Here is a 10962-nt window from a genome sequence, read left to right as displayed (position 1 = left end):
CGAGCTTCAAACTCCTGAAGGCTGGGCGTTAGTGACATACGCAAAAGAATCAATGGATTCTATTCCAACCTGATTGAGAACCGACAGATGATTAGCCATGCTGTGACAGAGCATAGGAACGTTTTCACTGAGAGGATGGGAGGTAGCCATTGACAACGGAGACACCCTACATAGAGCTTGCCATGGAAGGACCTTGTGTGTGTTGAAGGATTTCAAGGAAGAATTGAAGTTCAGAGGACAAAGCATCTCCAAAACTCCAACATATTTCTCATTACTGCACAACAAGTAACGCTATTATTCTCTTTTATTTTTATAATCAAATCTAGTAATTTCACTTATAATCCTATTGGCCTCCTGACTAAGATTAATAAAATAAATATAGCTTGCTTCAAACCAATAATCTCCGTGGGATCGACCCTTACTCACGTAAGGTATTACTTGGACGACCCAGTGCACTTGCTGGTTAGTTGTGCGGATTACAAATTCGTGCACCAAGTTTAAGTATGGTGAATATTATTAACCGATCTTTTACAAGTTATGATTAGTGAATTGATAGTGAACTCTATAATTGTTGATGACAATGCTGGAGATAACTAGAAATTATTATTTTTAACGTTATAAATTTTTGTTTTTTTTTCTTTTGTGCTATCTTATTGTGTTAAACTTTTTTTACTTGAAAAAAAAAAAAGCCGACTATAATTGAGAGAGAGATTGAAATAAACCGTTTCTTCAATCAATGGCCATGATCTGTCCAACAAAATTTAACTACTTTTCACTAAACATGTAACAAAAAGAAAACCAAAAAAAAAAAAGATTTTTCTTGTGATGAAAAAGAATGATTATATGGTGGCGAAGAATAATGATTATAAGGTTAAACAGGAAAGATTGACGTATAAAAAAAGAACGTAGTGATTTATATATAAATAAGTATTTTTGAAATTGTTATTAGCCACAAATGTATTTTTTAAATATCTTAAATTTCTTTTCGTAAGAAATTGTTATTATAATTTATTTTTCAGAGATTTTTTCCTATAAAAATCATTAGTAACAATATCTTTTAAAAAAATATTTTTTGAAAATTATCACCCATAATTTTTGTTTAATTTTTATTGTCATTTTTAAAATTAATATTCATAATTTTTATTTATACTAACTATCTCTTATATTAATATATTACACAAAATAATAATAATATTACAAAAACATTAATTATTCTTTAATTTTTAGTAATTTTTTTAAAAATTTATTTTTATTTGATTAATTTAAATATTTAATTTTATGTATTAATTATTTAAAAAATTAAAAAAAATTATTTATTTATTTATTTTTTATTTTATTAAAAATTGAATAAAAAATAATATTTAAAAAAGAGGAATGATAGGGGCAGTAATTTTTGTGATTTATAGCCATCAAATAGCCATCAATGATAATCTAATGGTGTGAGATTGGTGTGAGATTTCATCAAATAACTCACTTTTCTTTGCTGGTTACATGCTCGCCAAAATTTAATAAAGTTGCTGCCCCTAGACTTTTCCTTTAAAAATACTTAATTGCATTGGTAACATCAATGTAAATTACAGCACAAATTTTAAGTATTTTTTTCAGAAATAAAAAAAATTCATATTTTTTCAAACACCATTTTCGAACTTTAATTCTCTAAATACAGTTTTTTTTTTGTATAGAGTAAGTTACAGAGTTCGCTAACCCTGGACGAACTCCCTTTAATTTTTTTGAATCCCGCATTTTTAATCCATTTTAATTCATTATCATCATCTCCAAATGGTATATAGATTTATAAATAGTATATAGGAGCACACAAAAATACACCGACAATAAGCATGACTTTTTTAAAGATTTTTTTAATTTTAAATTAAAAAATAAGCCATATTTAACAATGTCAACCATTATCATCGTCTCCAAAAATATACAGATATACCGGAATAAGTTATATTTAATAAGAATTTTTTTAATTATAAGTTGTATTTTAGTTTTCAAAAATTAAAAAAAATTCTTGGAGAAGCCATGCTTGTTGTTTGTGTATTTTTGTGTACTTTTATATATTGTTTGTAAATCTATATATTATTTAGAGATGATGATAATAAATTAAAAATGTGGGATTCAAAAAGATTAAAAAAAGGTTCGCGGGAGAATTAGACGAACTCTATAATTTCGGGGTGCTGCGAATTTACTTTATACTAAATAAAATCGTATTTTTTGGAATTATAGTTTAAAAATAGTTTTTGAGAAAATATAATTTTTTTATTTCTGAAAAAATCCCCAGTTTTCAATATCGAAAACAACTAGCCAAAATATTAGCATCAAACCTGTGGGCAGGGCTATCGAAACTTGAAAATGATAATAAATATGATAATATAATAGTTAGCAACTAGCAAAGTAAAATATGAATTCTTATATCCTTTTAGATATTATTTAAGAGTAAATTATTAAAATAATATTTAAAAATTTATATCGTTAACAAAAAAATTTAAAAAATGTTAATAATAAATAATTTTCTAAAAGTTTAAAATGTGACAAAAAATTAAATATCAAATATATATTTTAAAAGGTAATTTTGATATAAATTTTTATAAATATTATTAAAAAATAAGATTTTTTATTTTTAAAATTTAGTAAATTTTTGTCAAATAAATTTTTTTAAAAAATATTTTATTGTGAATGATCATATTTTTTCAAAAAATAAAAAAATCTAGAGTTTAAAATTTATTTTAAATTTTTTTGTACACTTTCTAAATATTTGTTTAAATGTTACCAAAAAAGTTTAGATTAAATAGATAAATCATTTGTTAAATATAAAAGTTTTTTTATTACTTATAAAAAATATAATATTTATTAGTTTTACTCATTTAAGAATTGTTTTGTCAATAACATCTTTTAAAGATTCTTTTATTAGCGGTTGGATCTTTCAAATATCGAATTAGTAGTTAACCTATGATTTAATAAGTGTTTTAATTTAAAAGTATTTGTATTATAATTCATAAAAGATATAATTTCAAGATGTTAATAAAGAGTTAAAATATTAGAAACTTAAAAAGTTTATAAATTTTTTATATAAATTTTTTTCTTTTGTTTTAAAAATTTATTAATATCGTTGGGACACTACTCATTATCAACAATAATATTCGAACTTTTATTATAATTTATCAATATTACAAATTAATAAATGATTATTCTTAAAAGGTGTATCAAGTGTGCATAACTGCATTGAGATAGTCTTTTTAAAAGAATTTTTTTAATTATTAAAAGGACTTTGATAAAATTTTATGTATACTTAGGTATAACTTTTGAATATGTATTTCTGTTTTTTAAAAAATATAATTACTACTCTTATTTTAAGCTAATAAAACATGAGTAAATTTAAAAAAATGATGAATTATTTATTAACAAAGTAATTTTTACATTGTATATTTAAATATAAATTTTTTTTTCCTTGAAAGTCAACCCAAATGCATGTATGTAATTCTAGTAGTACGACATATCTAGAAGAATTTGTGGCTAAGCACAGCTAAGCTAGTAAACCATTCGAAGGGGAGGTATTGATTCTGTGAAATCTATAGTCATCAGAAAATTGAGGTTCCAATGTGCCATATATGCCACTTGCACAGAGGATTAGGACTTCAGGGCCATAGCAAAGCTAGCACAGACGCGTTAAATTCGAAAGAAGTCACCCCATTGGCTTTTAGAAAGAAAAAGTAAACGAAAATGGACAAAATTCAGTAGTGAATGTTGACCTCAATATTTTTGCCGACTTAATTTTTTAATTTGTTTGAGATATATCAGTTATTATTTATTTGCTTTCCATTGGTGTGGACAAAAGTTTATTTGGATTTTTTTCCATCGCTTCATTATCCGGCAGGAGAAGACGTAGTCAATCACAACATTTCTGAATTTTGTGATTTTAAGAGAAGTGTATGTCATAATCAGATTTGACTAATCACTTGTTTCTTCGCTAATATTGTGGATCGAAAGAGGCCCTTGTCTGAGAAAATGGTACAATCTTTCACCCAAAATATATTTCAGAGTATTTTGGCCCGGAGAAAGGGGTGGTGGTTGGTTTCAACTTTCAACTTTAATTTATTACTAAATATTGATAATTAGATTAGATTATAATATTGACCTACTGGGATGATTATGATTGTGATACTCACAATCTACGAAGATGCCAAAATAATCCTTCCTATGTAAGAACTGTGTCTCCATTACTCCATTAGTGGGTTAATGTTCAAATTCGTCCCTGAAAGATCACGCGATCTTCATTTTCGTCCCCGAATGATTTTTTTAATCAAATTAGTCCCTGAAAGATAAACTATTAGTCAAATTAGTCCTTCCGTCAATTATATGATGACGTGTCACGTTAAGTGCCATGTAGCATGATGACGTGGCACACCATGTGGCAGGTCAGTGACACGTGGCATGCTACGTGTCACTTGACATATAAAAAAGTTTTCTATTAGTCAAAATAGTCCTTGAAATTCCAGACGTAAGTCATTTTCATCCCTCAAATTTTAAAAATTAGTCAAACTAGTCCTTATATAATTTTTTTTTATTTTTTCTTCGTAAAATTATCTCTCTCCTTTAATTCTTCTCAAAATCTCTCTTATTCTTTTCTATTCTAAAACTTTTTTGTTACATTACTACAATTTGCTGGAATATATATATACTCAAAAGTGAAATGTATGTATTTATTAACCTAAACAAAGTTATATGCTCAAAATAAAAATTTATGTATGTTAACCTAAACAAAGTTATACCGCTATTTTTTTTCTACTACATCTTTTTTTTTTTCATTACGGTATTACTTATATATAGGAGGTAATTGTAGTGTTACTTAGAGTCAAAATTCAAGAAGATCACAAATTTTGCTTCAATTTCAAACTTTACAAAATATTAAAAATTTGTTGGTTAATTATTATTATTATTATTATTATTATTATTATTATTATTATTATTATAAATGAATTGCTTCTTAAGCGTAATACGTGCAAACATCATAATAAATTTTTGTGTGTTTCATATGTTTGAGATAGATTATATAATTTTTCTTTTAATTTCACAAATCAATGAGATAAAATGAAATAGGAAACATTATACCTATGCATAACACAGGCTACTCCGCACTAATACATTATATAAATAGATATGCTTCGTATTAAAATAAAATTCCTTTTGTTTTAAATGAAATATTGAAAAAATTATATTAGAATATTAAGATTCAAAAAGTGATTCCATAAACCAGTTTTTCAATTATTGAGTTTTACTATATAAATTAAATAATAATAAAAATTATACTTTACAAAAATTTAAAAGATTTAAAATTTAAAATAATTACTATATTATTTAGTAAAATTTAAAATATTAAATTTTTAAATATATATTCAATAATAATTTGATAAAAATTAAATTAAAATTACAAATGACAAAATAACTTTATAAAAATTGAATTATTTTTATTTTTATGTAAAGAGAATTTTGTTTATTAAGGTTTAAAAAATAATATTAAAATTAGTAGTATAAAAAAATATTATAAATTTAATATTATAAAAAAAATTATATAAGGACTAGTTTGACTAATTTTTAAAATTTGAAGGATGAAAATGACTTATGTCTGGACTTTCAAGAACTATTTTGACTAATAGAAAACTTTTTTATATGTCAAGTGACACGTGGCATGCCACGTGTCACTAACCTGTCACGTGGCGTGCCACGTATTACTGACCTGCCACGTGGCGTGTCACGTCATCATGCCACGTGGCACTTAACGTGACATGTCATCATCCGATTGACGAAAGAACTAATTTGACTAACAGTTTATCTTTCAGGGACTAATTTGATTAAAAAAATCATTCGGGGACGAAAATGAAGATCGCGTGATCTTTCAGAGACGAATTTGAACATTAACCCCTCCATTAGTACATAACATCAAGGTTATTGTAAACAAAAATACCATTAAAATTAATCATTAATATACTTATATAAAAATATATGTATAATTTAATTTATTTTCAACGTATATTTATATTTTAATATATATTTTATATTAATAACTAATTTTAATAACTAATTTTAATATATATATATATATATATATATAATATAATCCAATTACAAAATATAGTTGAGCTAGCAACCGATAATTGTGAGAAAATTTTATTTATTTTTATTTTTTATTTTTTGTATAGATATTATCAAATTTGCTTGCCCACAGATCAGACAATATTACTGGTTAAGTTTTTCGGATTTTGCACTTTTGCTAGCCCATATCTTAAACAGGAAATCATAGGTTTAAACTTTTATTTTATTTTATTTTCAAATTATTTTCTTGTGATTCCTAAATAAAGGCCCTATTAGATAATTTTTTTTATTGTATTATTTATACTACTCTTTTATATAATGTTTAATTTCAAATATGAAATTAAATGCAATAAAAGGAATCGAAAACGATAAATATATAATACTTAAAAAAAAGTACACCTTAATATATATATATATATATATATATATATATATATATATATATATATATATATATATATATATATATATATATATATATAATAACATAAATATCATTTCTCTTGCAAAGTTTTACAAAAGACAGGAAGGTGCATATAATAGCATCCGTGAATATAACTTTTCAATAATCCATCACCATACTATATTTACACAAAAACTTAACTACCAAAACAATTATTTTTATAAAATATATATTAAAAATAAATTAAAAAATACATATATTTATTATATCTAAATACATATATCAACTAATTTAGTGACTAATTTTTATATAAATATATCATTTTTGTTAAAAGTAAGCTTTACCGATATGTATGTCGTGCACATTACTTTATATACTTTTTCAACCATTCATTTGAAAAATAAAACAACTAAATTTTGTGTTTTTCAAACATTATAGCAGTTCTATATTTAATAAATTAAAATAAAAATAATTTTTAATTAGTATGAGTTATAAAATATGTATTTAAAAAAGTTTTTTTTTAAAATTTAAAATAATTTTAATAGATATAAATATAATAAAGAGTAAAACAAATCTAAATATTTATTAATATATAACGTTATATTAAATTTTTTATTTTAAAAAGTAAAAAGAACAAACATATAACTTTTTAGTTTATCATATACAAAATAACGTATGTGATGTATATATTTTTGTATATATGGCACAAATCAATGTTAAAAACCCAGATATAGCATATATGGGAGTTAAAATGAAAATATTATAATTTTTTTATAAAAAAATAATTTTCATTCATAGAAATAGTCAAATAATATTTATAAATTGTAGAAAAAGTATTAAATTTACATCTAAATCAAAATATCAACTGATTATAAAAAGTATTATATATGTTGAATTATAAGTTTGAATTATAAATTAAGAAGAGGCATAATATTTGAGTATAAAAAATTTTAATAAATAAAAATAGAGACAAAATATTTTTTTATTTCTAAATTTATATAAATGTGTAGTAAGATAGGAAGATGTATTTTTGTCTTCTCTCAATAAATCTTATCACATCTTATATTTTCTTAAATTTTTTTTTTCAGATTAGAGTTTGTAAATACCTGTCAAATGAAGACCATAATACCATAAAAGAGAATCATTATCACGTGACTGTTTATGTTTATTGCCTAATTAAAATAGTTGATAAATAAAAGGTAATTAGTGGCAATGTAACCTAATGAGTGATAGCCTGTTCATATATATATATATATATATATATATATTGGTACTGTTTGTTTTCAATTAAAAAAAAATAAGAGGATTTTGTCGTTCAATCTTTGTATATTCCTGTTTTTTTTTTCTTTTTCTTTGGTAATTTTTCATTTTCTTTTATTTATTGTTGTTGTGCTCTCAAAATTTTAGTGTTTTATCATGGTACGGTGAGCCTTTTTCTCTTTTTCTTTTCCTTTTTTTATACAACTCACCCAACAAAAATTATTGATGAAAGTGCATCGCCTTCCTTTTCTACAATCGTGCACGACGGTGACTCCGATCAACGAATAAGCGAAGAAAAGATTTTGATTTGTTCAATTTCGTGGTAACTCTATGATAGACTCCATAATCAGCAATGGTGCTTCTCCAGGGTTCGATATTCACACTCTATCTCATCTCCTCAATCAACTCACGCACTTGCAGTCGCAATTGAATCGCAAAAGTGTGAGTCCTCTTTTTGATCCTTCAAGTATATTCTTTCTTCATCCAAGCGAAAACCCTGGGATTTCAATTATTTTTGTGAAATTGGATACCAAGAACTATAATGAATGGTCTAGAGCGATGTTAATTGCGCTAAAATCTAAGAATAAGCTTGGCTTTGTGGATAGCACATTATCGAAACCTAGTGTAGATGATTCCAATTTTTCAGCTTGGGACAAGTGTAATACTTTTGTTGTGGCATGAATTCTTCAATCCCTGAGTAATGAAATTTCAAGAAGTGTCATTTGGAATGATATAGCTGTGGATATCTGGAATGATTTGAGGCATCGTTACTATCAAGGTGATATCTTTAAGATTGCAGAATTGGAAGAAAAATTGTTCTCTTTGAAGCAGGGGAATTCAAGCATCACTGCTTACTTTACAAAATTAAAGGCTATTTGCGAAGAAATTAAAAATTTTAAGTCTATTCTTCTTTGTGTAGCATGTGAATCCACGTGTGTTTGTGGGATGGAAAAGCTTTGAATTCAGAAAAAGGAGACTTATACTGTTCAATTTCTTAGGGGACTAAATAAGCAATACCACAATGTTCGTTCTCAAGTCATGCTTGCTAAACCTCTTCCAGATGTTAATGAAGTCTTTTCTTTGTTCACACAACAAGAGAGATATTTGAATTTGACAGACGAAAATGTACATGATCCACAAATCATGCTAGCTGCTGCAAATTCTGATAGCTTCGTTAATCATGATAGTAATTCAAGATTCAATTCTCGTGGTAGGGGTGGATCTGGAAGAAGCAATAGAGGGAGGGATCGAGGTAGTTTTGGTAGAGGCTATCCTAAAATCTGTTCATTTTGTAATAAGACTGGGCACTTGGTAGATGTTTGCTACCAAAAACACGGGTTCCCCCCATATGAAGCAGCAGCTTAGAAGCGCTAGCATTAACATGGCCGCAGAAAAAAAATGTGATGACAAGAGCAGTTCAAACTCAACTCAATTGGCAGATCCAACTAGCTCTATAGTGACATTGTCTCTTGAGCAAAGGTAACTCCTTATGTCTATCCTCCAACAAGAAGACACTCAGCCTCCAGACGCTAACCCAACTCCTCACTCAATCAATCCTTCCAACACCTCAGGTAACTTTTATGCTTTGTCAATGAGCACACATATTTCTTACTTGTTTACAATAAAAAATTTCTTTTCAAAATCTTGGATTATGGACACAGGAGCCACTGACCATGGTACTCACACCATATCAAATTTTGCAAGTTATAGACAAATTAATCCTATTTTAGTTAAACTTTTCAATGGCTCACAAATTACAACACAAATAATTGGCACCATTTTTTTCACCAAAGACCTATTTCTCACCAAAGTATTGTATATCCTATCATTCAATTTTAATCTCATTTCAGTTTTAAAATTAACTAAAAATTTGCATTGTAAATGTTCTATAACTGGCTCAAGGTGTGAGATTCAGAAATTGAATACCTGAAAGATGATTGGCATAGCTGAAGTGGATCAAGGACTTTAGATACTCAAACTGCCTGCAAATCAAAAATTGGTTTCTCCTCCAACTCAAGTCATATCACACATAGAACAAATAGACATAGCACATGGATTAGATAATAAAGAAGTGTTGTGCCATTTTAGACTAGGACACATGCCACAAGATAGGATGCATAGCATTCATAAACTACACCCATTCATTCATCGTAAAAACATCATACCATGTGATTCTTGTCATTTTTCAAGACAAAAAAAAATTGCCTTTTATTAACAGTGTTACAGAAATAAAATGTTACTTTGATCTTATTCACGTGGATATATGGAGACCCATTGCTACTCTTTCTATTAATGGTTACAAGTATTTTCTTACTATTGTGGATGAAAAAAGTAAATTTACATGGATATTTTTTTTGAAATTCAAATCAAAGTCAGGTTCCTCTTACAAGCTTTTATTAATTTGATTCTAACTCAATTCGAAAAAACTATAAAATGCATAAGAAGTGATAATAGACCTAAATTTCATCTTAAACCTTTTTTGATTCCAAAGGCATACAACATCAAACTAGTTGTAGACTTCACAACAAAATGGTGTTGTGAAAAGGAAACATCAAACCATTCTCAACACAGCTAGAGCCCTCATATTTCAATCCAATATTCCTAAAATTTTTTGAAATTTTGCTGTTAGCCATGCTGTCCATCTTATTAATCAAATGCCTAGTAAAAAATTGCATTAAAAATCTTCATTTCAAATTTTGTTTTATGAATTACCTAATCTAAAAGATTTGAAGGTGTTTGGGTATTTAGCTTATGTTTTCACTTTAACTGCTAATCGAGGAAAATTAGATAGCAGAGCTAGAAAATGTATATTTTTGGGATCTAAACAAGGAACTAAAGGATACATTCTATTTGACCTGAATTCTAGAGAACTTTTTATTTCAAGACATGTACAATTTTATGAGCTTCATTTTCCATACAAGTTCAAAAACAATAACTCAAGTTTTCAACATGCATCATATACATGCATACCATCTCACAACATTACTAACCTTGATTTATTCGCAATAGATCTTGAGCCACAACATATTACCCACACTCCTACACGTACTCTACATATTATCATAGAACATTCCTTGCCTTCCCCTACACAAGCACAAAGCACTGCCTCACACATTTCAGGCACAACACTGCATGATACACAAGATTCACAAACATCTTTAGCACATTCAAAAAATGTACAGTTGGCTGAAATTGCACCACACACACAT

This window comes from Arachis stenosperma, chromosome 1, assembly GCF_014773155.1.
Source record: "Arachis stenosperma cultivar V10309 chromosome 1, arast.V10309.gnm1.PFL2, whole genome shotgun sequence".
Taxonomy (NCBI): Eukaryota; Viridiplantae; Streptophyta; class Magnoliopsida; order Fabales; family Fabaceae; genus Arachis; species Arachis stenosperma.
This window is presented reverse-complemented; position numbering follows the sequence as displayed.